This window comes from Pocillopora damicornis, chromosome 7 (assembly GCF_964200805.1).
Source record: "Pocillopora damicornis chromosome 7, jaPocDami1.2, whole genome shotgun sequence".
NCBI classification, from domain to species: domain Eukaryota; kingdom Metazoa; phylum Cnidaria; class Anthozoa; order Scleractinia; family Pocilloporidae; genus Pocillopora; species Pocillopora damicornis.
The window spans coordinates 20,661,340-20,677,909 of NC_142676.1; the positions used below are offsets into that span (position 1 = coordinate 20,661,340).

General features: G+C 36.6%; 2 long non-coding RNA genes and 1 pseudogene across 14 annotated transcripts; 2 read left to right on the forward strand and 1 right to left on the reverse strand.

Moving 5' to 3' along the window:
• The first annotated feature begins 596 nt into the window (after positions 1-596).
• LOC149043069 (uncharacterized) lies at positions 597-3,406 on the forward strand. Its single transcript, XR_016188125.1, has 3 exons — positions 597-651; positions 1,889-2,199; positions 2,702-3,406. It is a non-coding gene; the product is annotated as an uncharacterized LOC149043069 (long non-coding RNA).
• A 5,158-nt stretch (positions 3,407-8,564) lies between these two features.
• Positions 8,565-12,010, reverse strand: LOC149043070 (uncharacterized). Of its 12 annotated transcripts, none has more exons than XR_016188115.1 (4): positions 11,790-12,010; positions 10,427-10,438; positions 9,666-9,760; positions 8,565-9,100 (listed from the first exon to the last, which is right to left on the reverse strand). It is a non-coding gene; the product is annotated as an uncharacterized LOC149043070 (long non-coding RNA). The 12 variants fall into 12 exon arrangements; XR_016188110.1 differs by having other exon boundaries at positions 9,666-9,860; XR_016188113.1 differs by having other exon boundaries at positions 10,427-10,489.
• A 2,328-nt stretch (positions 12,011-14,338) lies between these two features.
• Positions 14,339-16,531, forward strand: LOC149043071 (uncharacterized; annotated as a pseudogene). Its single transcript, XR_016188106.1, has 2 exons — positions 14,339-15,205; positions 16,069-16,531. The product of XR_016188106.1 is annotated as an uncharacterized LOC149043071 (transcript).
• The last annotated feature ends 39 nt before the right edge of the window (positions 16,532-16,570 follow it).

Sequence of the window (16,570 nt, forward strand, 5' to 3'; positions counted from 1 at the left end):
GGAAAGGCGTCTCAAGAAGGTATTGAAGCTTTCTAATTATTCGGGCAATCTCTGCCAGAATTAGCATTAGGATCAAGATTTTTCGCATAGCAGCAGTTACGATTACTATCTTAACTGGTGGAAAGGTTTGATCTGGGACTGACAAAGCATTGCAACTGCTCTTTCCAGGTGTAGGCGAATATTTAGAAGAAAGAAAATTTAGCAATTAAACTTGGGATCTAAGTTCAGTGTGTTTGCATAGAAGGTATGTCGAAAATGGAAGAAAGACTTGCATGAAAGATTCTGCACATTGAGTCCAGTATTGCCCACACGATAAGGTCGATGGATATGACGTCTATTCATGGTTCAGTTGAGTTTTCAAACCGTGAATTACGCATTCATTAGCTTTTTTCCTTTGTTCCTTTTTGCTTTGTTTGTGCCGCATTGCGGTTTTGTTTGTTAAGTCCGTAGACAGGAACAGGAAGAGTAGAGGTCTCTCAGTTGACCTCAGTCTCAGAGAGGTAACACGACTATGAAAACATGTATTTCCTGGGAGTTTTATAGACAGTTTTCATAGCCTTATCTCTTCTATTTCCAGTGAGCATAAAGCCATTCATCTGGTCTCAAGCAAGTCTCATTGCGGACCAATTGTGGAGTAAAAACCAAGCTTTGGTAAGTAATGGTTTCCTCGTCAATCAAAAATTTACAAACCTTACTCAGAACAGTCAATCTTAGTTGTGTTATTCGACATTACCCTGAGTCATTTCACCGTTTGTATGTGCGCTGTGCTATTCGACATCGCGCTAAGCTATCTCACGCAACCCTACACCGTATGCCTGTACACTGTACCATTCGACATTACACTGAGCCATTTGACGCTTTGTATTTGCTGAGATATTTGACATCCTTGTATTTTTGGTGGCGACGGCCGCCCTTACCTATTGAAATTTGAAGTTTTCAGACGAGCATTCGCTTATTAATTGTGTTAAGTGTTCACCGGCCTCGTGCGTTGTGTCTTTTTCTGACTTGTCGATATAACAATTTCCCATTTTGAAAAGTAGATTGCAGAGGTCATGTAAAAGCAAAAAATGAATAATCAGTGAATAAAGCAGCTGCAACAGGGAGCACGTTACAGCAAAGATTCAAACAAAGTCATGAGAACTCGCGCTAAAAGCGAAATGGAAACAAACACCCGGCCCCCGCATTTTCAGGGGCGCTGACTTCTATTGTGACTTATTTTATTAAGAAGTCTATTGTCTCATTATCTGCTGGTTTCTTTTTTCTCTGAAAATAGGACAAGATAAAACTCAAATACCAAAATAAGTTTACCTAGAGAGTTGTAACCTTGGCTGTTAAAGAAGTTTTATGTGACAGCAAAATCAAACTATTTTCTATTCACGCAGAGACATTCCGAATATTGGCTTTACTGAAGACGATTTCAAAAATGTCTTCGTAGAAAAAATGTTTGATCTTTCAGACGTTTATTAATATGATGACTCGCCAGCCTTCTAGTTTACGTTAATTTACGACGTTGTTGTTTTGTCTTCAAAGTAGGCGCAAAGACTGCCTGAAGGCTTGTAAAGCTACGTACGCTCTTTACAGCCTCTGAGAACGTAACAGGCTGGTACGCAAATTTCGTCGCTTTGGACTTGATTTCGTTTGTTAGGTTAGTTTGTTTTATTTTTTAGTGGACGTCGATTTCGTCACAGTGCGCTGAGACTAAATTTGTCGAAACTGTTGATTACTTATTGACAAAAAGTCCCGCAGGCTATAAGTTGGCTAACAATTTTTCCTGAAATGTATGGAGGATGGCCAAGCTGTTTGACCGTATAACTGTTTGACCGGAAACCAAAAACACGAAGATCAGAAGTATAAAGGCGTGATCCATACCGTCTTTTGTCATTTTCAGAAGTCACACAAGACAATTCGTTCAGACAACTTAGTGCAGGTTCCTTGAATTCTGGCAGCTAAACTGCTTTGGGAGCCATGCTTCTCTCTCAAGCGTGTTTCAACGCAGCTTTTTTGATGTTTCTACTTTGGATCCTGTATTACGTGAGACTGTTAGGCAGAGCTGTTCAGGTTCGAGAGCAGCAAGGGAACAATCGACAACAGACTTCACCAGCGGCGAGGCAATATCGCCGAAGAAGTGAAGAACACCAAAATATTGAGGTCGTTACCAATAAAAAATACCCTGAAGAACAAGATGAACGCCCAAGCTAGGTAAGTCGATTCATTTTTTTCATTTCATTAACGGAACGTAAAGGAAAACAATTTAGGTTGTCTAATAATTGGTTGATCTCTGTTAACCAACAATTTCAATTTTTAAGCTTTACAAAATAGAAGCTGGATCAGTATCGCATGCTGTTGAAGTATGGTACATCAAGAGCTCTTTCCGTTAAGTACATGGCGGTTTTTTAATAGTATTATATTTGTAAACGTACATACATCTTTTCTGACGAATAAAAATTCTGCTGATGCATGTAGTTTGGAAGCCATTTTATCTCGCCAAAACAGTTTAGTTTGTCTGATAATTAGTTAAACCCTGTTATAGTTTTACTTATTGGCATAATCTTATTGAGAGGAGTTTGTTTAACAATCCATGTACGTGTGATGTGTTCCGTTGTTAACCAATTACACAAATATGTATGCTTCTCTGCTGGGTGCATAAGAACTGAGAGCGTAAACAAGATCTGAGACCGTTTCCTATTATTTTCTCTTTTAGATATGGTGAGAAGAAAAGTGTTTCCTGCGTGCTTTTTATTTCTCACGTGATTCTAGCTTCGATATTGTCGAGAAAGCGGATACTTATTTTGTTTAATTCAAATGAAGTAAGATAATTCGACATTTCGTGGATCAGTCCACCGTGAAGAAGAAGAAGTATGTAAGAAGAAAGACTGAAACTGTATAATTTCAATGTTTATGCTTTGCAAAATAGAAGCTGGATTATCCTGTGCTCAAGTACGCGTATCAAGAGCTGTTGAGAGTCTTTTAAACTTATTTTCTCTTTTAGATATGGTGTTTCCAACGTGCTTTTTATTTCTCATGTGGTTCTAGCTTCGATATTGTTGAAAAAGCGGAGATTTTGTTTAATTCAAACCGAAGGAAGATAATTCGACATTTCGTGGATCAGTCTACCGTGTTGGAATGCTATGGACTTTTTACCTGAGTGACATCGGTACATTTGTTTCATTCTGAATCTTTAATTGTAAAATTTTATTTTATATTGCATTATAGTAGATGGACACTAGATGAAAGAAATATGAAAGAAGAAAGACTGAAACAGTATAATTTCAATGTTTATACTTCACAAAATAGAAGCTGGAATATCCTGAGCTCAAGTACGCGTATCGAGAGCTGTTTAGGGATTTCTAAACAATGTTTTCTTTGAAATATATCTTAACTGACGAATAAAAATTCTGATGATGCATGTAGTTTGGATACCATATTATCTCGCTATAAAACAGTTTAGTTTGTCTGATAATAACTTAACTCTGTTTTAGTTCTACTTCCGGTCTTGGTAAGAAAGAATGATGTACATGAGAGTAAACATTTCCAAAAGTTATTTGACATAATCTCACTGAGAGGAGTTTGTTTAACAGTCCGTGTGATATGTTTGTTAATACAATTACACAAATCTGCATGCTTCTCTGCTCTGTGTAAAAGAACTGAGAGTGTAAACAAGATCTGAGACAATTTCCTAGTTATTTTCACTTTAGATATGGGAAGAAGAACAATGTTTCCTACGTGCTTTTTATTTTTCATGTGTTTGAGAAAGCGGAATTTTGTTTAACCGCATGATCAAGTAAAATTTCCGCTCGAAATAACACAAATAATAATGATTTCTACTTATTTCTTTGCAACTCAAGTGCTTTGGGAACTAGTGTAGATTACGACTGACCACAAACAATATCACAGCTTGATATTAACCTCTTATTCAACAATGCGGTTGCCCTCAAGTTCAAATTAATATGTTTGCATTTTGCCTGGATCACCAAACAAGTCATCACTCCACAAGCCAATTTCGGTGTCAGGCAAAAAGGGTTTTGAATATTTTGCTTTTATCGAGATGTTTCCTTGCGTCCTGCTAAATAAGCTGCTTGAATAGTTTATGAAATACGCGTTGGTCGGATTTTATTTAACTGTTAGCGTTACATTATACCCAAATTTGAAAGAGACCTCTTTTTTGCTTACCTCCCGCTAACGATGTCTGAAATTTTCTTAGACAGAAAGAGGAAAGACAATCGTTTTGTGAATGTTTGCGTTCCATATGTGAAGATAGAACTGAAGAAGATAGAAGATTAAACAGTGAAGATGATCGAACTAGTTTCCTGATCTTAATTTTTCCAGCGTCAGTTTTCATAGTTAACATGTGATAAGATAAGTTACACAGACAACCATGTCACCCATTGAATTGAAGTATTCTGCTATTTAATTGTTTTCATGAAGAAAAGAGTTGCATGAATCCAGGGATTCAATTGATATGGGCTTGGAGCTAATGAAGCTTTCTTTCAATTTTACAGACTGACTAGACTTCGTCTTTATAAAGTTAGTGGTAAAAAAAACGTACAATCTTTATATCTTTTATGTTCCACTGGTTCACCTGTTTGGTTTTGAACAATAAAATTTGATGTATTGCAGACAATGTTTACTGAATACACTATAATTTCGGCAGGTTAACAAATATACGCTCAGAAATTTAAGAATCATAAGGAACGCATGAAGTTCACGCATAACATGATCACTAACTGATGGAGATTTTCTCTATTGCAAGAGTTAGTGTTTTATCGCAAGGTTCAAAACTCATATTTCTTACATTTCCAATTTTTCTTCTAATTCAAATGTTGTGTGTATGAAAAGGTAGTCGGTCGTCCAACGAAATAAAATGTTGTCCTTTTGTGTTTTGTAAACTTTGCCCTGTTTACTAGGGATAGAACTCTAACGAACGAGACTCAATTAAACTGTTTTATTCCGCTCTCGTATTCGCTTATTTACATCGGGTGTGTAAAAAGCTACTCTGCAAAATTTGTAAGAAATCACTCTCTTATACGATATTTTCTACATGGTGATTGGTTGTTGCCGAGTACTGATTTAAAAAGGTCATTCAAGGTTGCGTTAATTATGTAAACCATTCAATGTCCATAATGTTCGCACTCATCATTTGACATGTGTCACGCACGAATCAAAGTCTCCGACATGTGCTCTATAAATTTTTGATCAAAAGGGATTCCCTTTTTGTGGCTCTAATTACTAATTTACGTTGAGCCATGTTACCGGCAAATAACGTTTCTCCGCGTTGATGAAATTACTCAGGGGCCTTGCAAAAACGAAATACATTAAAGAAATTATAATCATAAATAAATAATCTGGATTGACCTTCCTTGGTTACACGGAAATAACAAAGTAAAGGAGACATTGGTGTTCATTTGACTGAAGCTTGACACAGAGTGCCAAATAAGTTACAATGGGAGTCGGCTTAAAATTTGAAAAGGAAGCAAATTAGATAGGCCAATTTTTGAAACTATTCGAAATTGAACCGGCTGCTTATAAAACAATAAACCAATGGCAAATTGCACAAAAGAAACTGCAGGTGAAATATATCTAGAAAACTCGCGCTCGATGTGTCAACATTTTTTCAATGCTAATAACGCCATGCTTCTGTTTGTTTATTTAAGCAAACGTCTATTTTTATAATTAAAAAATTCATAGTGTGTCAGAATTAACTCTATTGACATTAGGGTTTGAATCAGAATCTTGCAAGTGTTGCCGCTTGCTCCTTTACAGCTGCGCCAACCCATTCTGGTTAGGGATCATTCTTTGAAGAACCATGTTATTAACACTTCAGGAATTTTTAAGCTTATTCTGTGCCATTATACTGCTGTTGATCCTCTATGTCTTGGTTAAAGTCAGAAAAGCTGTGCGTCAAAGGGAACCCGTAGCGATTGAACACGATCCAGCACTTGTAAGAGAACCTGAAGTAATCAGAAACAGGCAGAGGGGCTGGCGACAGGAAAGCGAAAACCACAGTGTTCGGATGAGGAGAAGCTGCGCCATTGAACATGATGAACGTCAAGGCTGAAACAGTTTTTACTTGTTCAATCTATTCCTAACAGGAGAAGAAACTCTGGTACTCACAACAACTTTGTTTCATTTCCTCCTGCTGAGCAAGTTTTTCCGCCTTCATAATATTATTGCACAACCCTCAAGAAACAGACTCTGTTGTCATGTTGGACATGCATGCTTTTAAATTTACTTGGTTACGTTTTTTCCCTGTGCAGACAAAAAAATTAAGAAGTTCTATTTCGTCTTGCGTGGCGCCACAGGGAGATGTATTTAAAATTGGTTAGAGCCGAGGGTAAACGGCATCTGATTATTGTTCTTAAATATTTGACTTGGTCCATTTTTGCACTGATTATTGAAATTTTGATCAAATATTTCTGTGGAGATATCCTAATCTCTTAGAAAGATAAGAGACAGTTGTTATAGTTATTAGTACTCTATCGTTTCAGTAACAGTAGTTTTCTAGCTAACGATGCCTGATGGCATTATACAGTGCACAAAGTAAGGTTATATTTACATACATTGACGGTTTTGATGAAGCTGGAATGCTGACAAACATTTTATAATTCCATAAGATTGAACGTAACACCAGTTTTCTTTTGAGAGCCAATTTTTATTCATTTGTAGCGACCGATTTATTAAATTTTATATTGAACACCTGCTATCTCTTGTCTCGTAGTCGGCGGCTTTCCCGCCTCTCTCAAAACAAGACAAGATATTCAAATTTCAGAATATGTTTACTTAGAGGTTAGTGCCGAGTGAGTTTTTCCCATTGTGTGACATTTGATGCTAAAAACTTTGTGAGCATTTCATTGTCATGTATTTGCTTTTTGGCTCTCGGTGGTGCTTTATTTCTAATGTACGAGGATATGAAGAATGAGTTCGACCGACGAAACAAATTTAATTTAGGAAGCGAAACCTATTTAAAAAAACAATTAAAAATTCATCGAGTGAGACGAAAGGGCAATATCATTTTATAGTGTTCCGCTATAATGCCACCTTGCCGTGTGCAAAAATTTTTTTTGGGATCACTTTCTGAAGGAGCTTAGACACCAGGCTCAACTAGGGAACCAAGCCTTTTGATGACGTAAACAATTTTTCACTCACCACCCCCGACTGGTTGAAGTGTAGTTGGAGGGGGACAGGGAAGGAAACATTTTTGTTACTTGCGCGGGAAAAAAACAAATGAGAAGTTATCTATTACCTTTTTTTTGTTGTTGTAATTTTCCAGAAAAAACAAATGGGAAGTTATCTATTACCTTTTTTTGTGTAATTTTCGCGGGAAATAATATTACCTTATCTCGCTCCGCTCCGTACATAAACGAATCTTCTGCCTTTGGTTATAATACACTTTCTTCGTTAATTCTAAATATTACTCACGGTCAAATGGATCCAAAGGGAATTTCAAACCTTGGAAATACTTGCTTTCTGAATAGTGTCTTGCAAGCTCTGCTCTCAGTGACATGTTTTTCCGAAGGACTCACTGGATTGCAGCACAATCACAAGAAGTGCACCTCATCTAAAACAGGTCTTGAAAATGTATTCAATATTATTTTAGCACGTCAAAATAACATTGATATTGGAGTGGAAGACATAAAATCCCAGCAGGCAAACAACATCAACCCATCGGTGAACTGTGTAATTGAACCAAGTACTTTTTTGATGAACCACAAAATTCGTCATCAGTGTGGTAATCCGCTTAGTTATTCTTGACATTAAGCTTATTTCGACTTTATGAAACAATTAAAATACGTATATTAAAATACGTATTTGACAACTGGATAATCTTGTTAGAACGTCACAGGAAGTTGTATCTTGTACGGAGCTACGAGTAAAATGTTTAAGGCCTTTTCACTGTTTATGGCGGTAAATTTATATTAGTCCTGGAAGCTTTGCAAGTCGTAGTTCTTTGCTCGATTATTTTTTGACACTGTTGTGTTGCGCGTTCATCTAAAATGTGCGTGTACGAGTACTAGGAGTGCAAAGAGTGAAAACGGCACGCAAACCTAACACTTTCGACCCCTCCCCATCCCCCTCCCCCAGCCCCACCCTCTGGACAAATGAGTAGTTTCTGGACCATATTGACTTGATAATCTTGGTAACTCCTAAATTGACTATGCCAATTTCCTGTGGATTAAATTAATTACAATCACAAACCTGTAGACAGCAAAATTAAATCCAGGAATGGTGTCCCTGCCACATGGAAATTTTTGTTTTTGGTTTCTTGTTTTTTCTGAGGGGGGGGTAGAGTTCAACCCCCCCCTCCCCTTTGAAAAATTCATTTCATGTCAAGCATTTCCTTAAAAAATTTTGGCACTTTTGGACCCCCTCTCCCCTGGAATTTTCAATGATCCTACTTGGGGTGGGAGTGTGTTGATCTTTCAATTCTTTCTAGAACTACACCTTTACTACACATTCTTTCTTACAAAAAGTGAATTTTGTGGTCAAAATGATCTCTATAATAATCACCTCCACCCTTACATTTTTCTTTTGCATGTGGGAGAATAAACATTGACATTGACATTGACAACAATGACAACAGTTCTATTTGCACTCAACATTTACATTTTTAGTTTAGCCAATAACTACAAGAAAAGTCAAATACTCATCACAAAGACAAGCTACCATAGTATTTCTTATACCCAATCACACACTTTATTAGTCAGTATTATTCAAACATTTATCCTGTTCCATTAGTGGTGTTTGTCTATTCATTCTTAAGGGTTGTACTATACAGAGCTTCCTGAAGGACTATTCTAACCCAGTGGAGCTGGAATCATCTTATTACTGTAGCAGGTAACAAATTTTAATAGCATTAAACCTAACACCAAAAGGACACACAAATACAACTATTTTTTTGATAACTGCTACAGTGCTTAACACTATAAACTACAATGCACAAAGCAGACTATTTTCTTCCAGTGCAAGAAATTAGGAATGTCAAAGCTACTACAATTGTACAAATTCAAGTTCTTATGCATGGATTGAAAAGAGTAGGAGATGCAGTCCCTGTTGCTGTGGTCTGGTCTCTGTGTCTGTGTGTTGTGAAGAATACAATTCATTCCTGTAATCAATTGAGAAAAGGCAAATAATGAAATAAAAATTCATACAAATACAAAATGCAATAAGTCCACATTAGCTTATTTGCTGCCTTCAATACAACATCATTTAACAAATAAAGAGATAATGATGACAACAAGGATGATGATGGTAATGATGGTGATGGTGATGTCAAGGATCATGGTTAGTGGTATAGGAGACTGACTGGGTGACCTCCAGTAACTAGAAGATGAAGAAGCAACAGTATGTGTAATGCCTCATTCCATGCTGTCTAGTTACTTGAAAAACTAGTAGCCCCCTGCCCCCCTCCCCTTGCTGATTCCTGTCTATATATAATGAATTGCACAAATATTAAATTATGCATTCTTTCATTTTTACTACATCAGTTGCTCCCAGAGTACTGATGCATGGAAGAGGCTAGTCACATGCCAGGCACCTCTGTCATTTTGCATTCAAATGGTAAGATTTCAAAATGATGGAAAAAAACTTCACAACTTAATAGATTACAAAGAGAAAGTGTTATTGTCCATGAGGGTACCACCATTTCTTCTGGTCATTATGTGTGTTACCTAAAAAGAGAAGAGAGGTGGTATTTTTCAAGTAATACCACAGTTCGACAGTCTTCACATCTTGAAGCTACAAGCCAGGAAGCATATCTCCTCTTCTATGAAAAAGATGAGGTTGAAGACATGCAAGAGGTTACACATATTTCTTCTATGTCTGTTAAGGTCCAAAACTGTCTACCACAGATACCCAGTATGCCTCTAAAAAGGAAGAAGTTTCCTGTCAAGTTTTGTCTTCCACCTGGTTACTATGCATTAAAGGCTGAAAAACCTGGCATTTTCAAGACAGCTACTGGAAGTATACCCTGGAAATATTCTACACTGGATGTAGCATCAGTATTAGCAAAGCAGAGGGAATTGCCATGGCTGGGGTCCAAATCTCAGGGAATCCTAGAATTAAAGCATGGGAGCCAACTGATGTTGAAAAGCTCCTTCCAGCTAAACACAAGATAAGTGACGGCAAACTTTCCAATTTTGTGATAGACTATATTTTTCTACTGATAGAAAGTCAGTCTCAAGCCAGTAACAAGAAAGTTTTTACTGTCAACTCCGATGTTTATAACAACATGGCACAATTCTCAATGAATATTTTCTTGAAGCATAAGTATGACTTGCTTTATGAGAACATTTCAGCAGCAGACATGATTCTGTGCCCAGTACTGCATGGATCATATATTATCAGAGAGAATCCAACATGAAAGTTCGTAAAAAATTCAACAATCAGAAAAGAAGAAGGAATCTTTCACACAATGTTAGAAAGAACTTACCAAATGCTGGGCCTAAAAGATAGAGCAATCATTGGAATGAGTTCTGAATCCATTTTTACAGAGCTATAAAAATGGAAAGAACTTAGCAATACCCCATTGGACACAACCATTTTTCCTAACAGCTGTCTAAAATTATTGAAGCAATAACATTAGCTGCTTTCATCTGAACTGATTTTTATCTAATCAATGCCAGCACATGAATACTCAGAGAAGTTGGAGTAGTTTCATTGCAAATTTTTCAATATTCTTTGCAGCAAAGGATGGGAAAAATTAATTATTATAAATAATTATTATCATCATTATCATTGTTATCATTGTTATCATTGTTATCATTATTATCACTATTATCATTATTATCACTATTATCATTATTATTATTATTGTGTTTCAAACTTTACCACTTCCCTTCCCCAAAGCAGCTACATGTATACAATACAGGGCCTTTTAAAAAGTCCTCAATGTTTAATGCCTCGAGGCTTGCTGGTTTGGCAGTCAGTGGAAAGGTAATGAAAGAAATACATTCAGCTGGATTTATATGATTATAATTAACATTCAAATATTGATTCTAACTCTGCACTGACTCAGGATATAAAAAACAAGACATTGATTGCATTATATATGGTGGCTTGATGCAAATGAGCCAAGAGAGCTTTTTTTTTTTCAGGTACATGATCATAAAAAAGCCCCATGTTCTGTAGTTGTAAGTCATAGGGTGAAATTCAGTACTTTAACTATATTCAGTAGACCTCAATGCAGTTTTCAACACCACCTTAATGTCAAATAATTTTTGTGACAATTCTGTTATCATAAAAATATCAGTAATACTGCAAATTTCAGCAACAGTTGTACACGTTATAGGAAAATGATTCTTCTGTAAAAAATTTTTCTTCTAGCAGACTTAAATTTTCTGAAAAAAATAACATACAATGTATGGAAAAACTATCACAAACAACAGGGCAGATTCAAGGAAAGGTACAGCCATAGCCAGTATGAAGCAAACATCCCCACCACTCCCAAAATGCATTATCAGTTGCCTCAGATGTCCAGGCTGTCCAGGGAACAATTTAAACGTTAAATAAGTACAGTTTGGCGTATTCAGATTAATTACTGCTAGGTGCATTATTTTATGACAACGTACTTTAACAAGTTAGGTATATATATATATTTCATATCACAAAAGCAAATAATTTCTGGTGTTATCGCTAATTGGGATATCAGATCAAGAAAGTATAAGGTTATTAATAAAGAGTTTAATTTTGGCTGAAGGTTTTTCGAGTTATTAATTTGACAATTCACTGTACGTTGTAAAATTACAAAGCAAAACACTAAATTTAGGTTGAAAAACACTAAAATACTTACTTACCTTCGGTCTCAAAACGTTTTTCACTATACTGCTGTAAAAATTTGAGTTTGTGTTTACTACAAGCCGATGTTTCTTGTATACTCCAATGTGACGACATAAGCTAGTGGCAAAAAAGGTCACGCAAGCAAGCAAAGGCCTGGGCACAAATTCAGTAGGCTTGGCTACTGAGTTGAGCCTGGTTTCTAAGCTCCTTCAGAAAGTGATCCCAAAAAAAATTTTTGCTTGCCTGTAGGAGGAACAGAACGGACAAAACATGTCACGATAGCACATCGGAAAAAATACGAACGAAAACCGGAGCAACAAAACCATAACGGCAGCACTAAACGGTCCAAACTTTTGTTTTAAACGTCCACTATACGCTTAAATATTTAAGCGACAACGTTGTAGTGAAACAGATATTTATTCTATGGCATAAAGACACTAACTATTTATGTTTGTGTTGTTTTCGCCTTTTCGGCCGTTAATTTATACGCGATCGTCACGATTTTCGAATGTCTGCGTATATTATCTGCATGCCATTTAAGAAGTGAATTCTTGCAGTCAACTGATTGTCTATGCTTAAATCAAATTTTATTTTCCAAATCTGAACAGTTGAATGTATTGAATACAAAATTTATAAACAATAAGAGTCTCTCCATCTCGCAGTAAATTTCCGAGTCTTCGAACTAAAGACATATAATAATAAAAATGAGTTTATTGGATAACACAATTACCGGTAAAACCAGTAGTTCGCATTGTGGTCCACGACCACATGCCATCCGCCCACGACCATATGCTATCCGCCAGCCGGGAGGTCAAGGTCAAGGTCAAGGGAAAACCTGTGCTCTCTGTCTTGAATTCTTAGCCATCCTCTGCAAAACAATAGTGGGAAATGACTTGAGGCGTAGGGTCGTAAGAGACATAAACACGTCCAGCCATTTGCGAAATTCTAATATGAATATTATTTCATTTTTTAATCCACGTCTTTCTCGGCGTTTCTGTTCTGACTGTCAAAGGTCCCTGATATCGGTTTATCCCAGTTCTTAGAATAATTCCTATTGGGAATTAAACGCTGGTCACATTTGTGATGTTTAAGTTAAGATCTGGTACCGTAAAGAACTCTAAAGGTATCTAGTAATTCGTGTAGTAATTCGAAAAAAATAGGAATTTGATATTTTTTATATTAACAATTTCCTCGGTGTTGACGTTCTGATTGCCTAAGGTCTCTAATATTTTGGCCTTCAGCCATTTCCCGAGCTTATTTCCTCCCCCGTTACCCTTTAAGGTTATACTTAAATAACTGCAGAGAAATTTGAACGTCAAGTTCACTTAGCATTTAAATTATGATATTTAAGCTGAGACGTGATTGGAACTAAATATCAGAAACCATCTGTCGCCTTCATTTTATGTACAGTTTAAGTTAAACTTGTCGCGAGTGGCACACTTTCAGGTACTAATCAGAGAAAATAGCAAAGGTATATGCAAATGTCGTCGCTTTGCACGTGATCTCATTTGTTTTTCTTTTTTTGTCGAAATTGAATCAGTTACGTCATTTAAGCTCGTTTGTTTTGATTAAAAGTTGATATGGAAAAAGGATCTTGTATCTTTGAAGCCTGGTCTGGGATTGATGGCGGCAAATGTCTCTGTCTTAGAACATTTTATAGTAATTTTTTTGCCATTAGATGACAAGGTTTGAAAAGTAAAAGCTATAAAAGTTAAGAGCTGACCAAAAGCAAATTGCTGTTTGGACATTCTGGTTTTTATTTTCTTCGAGTGACCTTTAAAGATAAGAAACAGTACAAAATAAAAAAGACCTCCGATAGGTTTTCGTGTTGTTGTTGTTTTTTTTTATTTTAAGCGTGTGGACGGTACTTGATTTTTAATTCTCAATTAGTCATTGAGAATTAAAATTCAAGTGATTATTTATGTGTGTGAATAGATATCTTTGGACAAAGCAACTTTCTGGAGAGTATTAGTTCACCTTCAGATAAAGAGATGATTTTAAGATGGGCTGATATTTTATTCCCAACTCTAATTTAGTAGCACACTGTAGGGAGCTGAAGAATATCTTGATGAATTGATTTTATCGAAGGCAGAGTGCTTGTTGGCGAATATTTAAATTTGCCACACATAAACGAGGTGACCATTCTTTGGTTTTTATCGCAGAGATTCTAATCCCGTTTAAAAGAAGCACCGTTTACCAAAAACGCTAGCCTGCGTTACTGGCGGTCTGCGATTTTGAGGGCGGAGACGGAGAGAAAAATGAAAAACCGCCCCCAAAATCACAGACCGCCAACAACGCAGGCTACGAAAACGCCAGTTGTATTGTGTTCTCAGTTATTTTTTGTGGATTTCAGACGGAGAATTTCATATCACTTTCTATTAGAACTACAACAGAAAATTAAGGAAAAAATAGTCAAATAAAACTTGAACATAAAATTCCGTCTACTGCTTCCGGGTAGTTTACTTCCGGGTTCCGCCATCTTGAATTTTTTTCCGAGAGGTCCTAGGGATGAGTTTGTGTAATCAAAATGGCGGCTTTTTTTGCATCGTTATAAATTTATTCCTAAGATATTCCAGCGAAGTATGGAAGGTCTACTCGCATACGACAGTTGTTCATCGTCTGAAGAGAGCGATGAGTCCCCAAAAAAGAAACCAAAGGTTACGGAATCTGATAACATCATAATTTACGCGGGGAGCAATAGAAATACCGAGAATGGAAAGTTAGAATCTCCTCTCAAGCCTGGAGAGCAATGTAGATTATTTTCAAATAACCTAACTGAATCAAAACATATTGAAAATACCTGTAACTCATCCGTGAGTACTCAAAACGATTTTTGTGGACTCTTAATTGATGATAATCATAAAACCTCTGCGCGTGGTTATTTTCGGACGAGTACTGAGAAAAATACGAAATCTCCAGCACTGTTCAATTCAGGTAGCCAGAAAACGATGTCATCTTTGTTTAGTTCAGGACTAAACGTCAAACCTTACGTGTCTAAGAGACAAAGAGAGAAATTGGTTCAAGCAACATCCTTATCCCTTATGGCAAATCAGCCGTTACAAGACATCGATTTAACCTTGAGGAATGGCTCACTGAAAGGAGCAAATTATCACCCAGATAAAGCCGAATTTACAAACCGCAAGGAAACAGATCAAGTATGCAGATCATCAAAGAAGTTGCATTTAAATCTTAAAGGTCACACCCAGGGTGTCAACTGCATCAGTGGAATGTTACAGAGAGTAATAATCATTTGTTGTTGTCTGCATTTATGGATCATAAAGTTTGTGTTTGGGACACACGAAAAGGTGGAGCTTGTACGCAAAGTTTGACATGTCATACTGAAGCAGTCAAAGATGCCAAATGCAGTCACTGTGGTCACAAGTGTTGAGTTGTGGTTATGACAAAACTGCAAGACTGTTTGATGTGGAAACAGGTATTTGAAACATTTATTGTGGGTGTATAAACAAAGTTGTGAATGTACAACTTTGCTCTACATTATGAAAATATTAAGAAAGAGACAGGTGATAAGATGAAGGAAACATAACTAGGTGGAGAGTGTTATCTTGTATACTCAGGTGTGGTTTGGCACATTGAAGTTTGTGTGTATGTGTGTGATTGAGGGTGGGCAGGGGAAGCTCATCCTGTATATTAACCCTTTACACCCTAACATCAGTATGTATATTCTCCATACTGTTCTCTGTATGTTTCCTAAGGTGCTGACAAGAAGAGTTTGGTTAGCAGTGTAGAGCCTCATGACCTTAATGTTTGATTCAGGGTTGATATACAGTAGTAAGGAGAAAATTGATGTTAGTCATTCTAAGGAGTTAAAGGGTTAAGCCAGGTACAAACTGTTACTTAAATTATCCTAAAAACTCCTAATGTCTGCTTCTTGAAACACAGGTTGGTGCTGTTCAAAGGTAAAAGGCTTAGTACCAGATATAATTTTGCTAAGCATAATCTTGATGAAACAATATGAAAAGATTACAAGACTAAATATTTTGCCAAACTTATGCTTTACTGCGCTGGAACCTGAAACATTGAGGGCTGAGCACCCCACCAAATATTTGCATGGAGAGCTGGAGCTTCCCCCTCCCTGCCACTGCCCCTATTCTTTGTGCATTTCAAGGGGTTAATTTTATCAGTTTGGTAGTGTATTGACATTGTTAGTTATTTAGGCTAAGCCATAATTGATTTGGTGTGTATTCTATATTCCCATGTCTAGTGCTACAAAGTGTGTCTGTGATTAAATTAGATACTTAAAAATTTATTGATTTATGCTGCTTCTTATTTTGACAGGAAGGGAAATCAAAGTGTTTCCGTACAAAAACGAGGTGACTTGTGTCCAGTTTCATCCTAGTGATTCCACCCTGTTCATAGCTGTGACTTTTAAATCTTCCATTCTTTGTTGGGACAAGAAGACTGTAAGTGTGAGTGCACAATTACTGGACTGATGTCCTAAAATCTTGATGTAACAATAAATTCTTGTTATATTAATAAGTAAACATATTTTTCTATTTAAGAAGTTCCTTTACCTTAGAGTGAAGGTAGAGTTTTGAGATCCAACTAAGTCCACAAAATTTCCTAAGATGTGTTGTATTTTTTTCCTGTGTATGATAAAAAAAGAGATTTGATGTGATATTGAAGGCTGATTGATTGGTCCAGTATTTTCCAGGCCCCTAGATGCAGGCTAATTTTTTGCAGCTTTGTTGCTAGTGCCGCAAAGCCTAAGACAGCGCCCTTATTACAGGCATGAGCGATTGACTCCTATTAACTGATAAGGAAACTGTTACAATGTGAA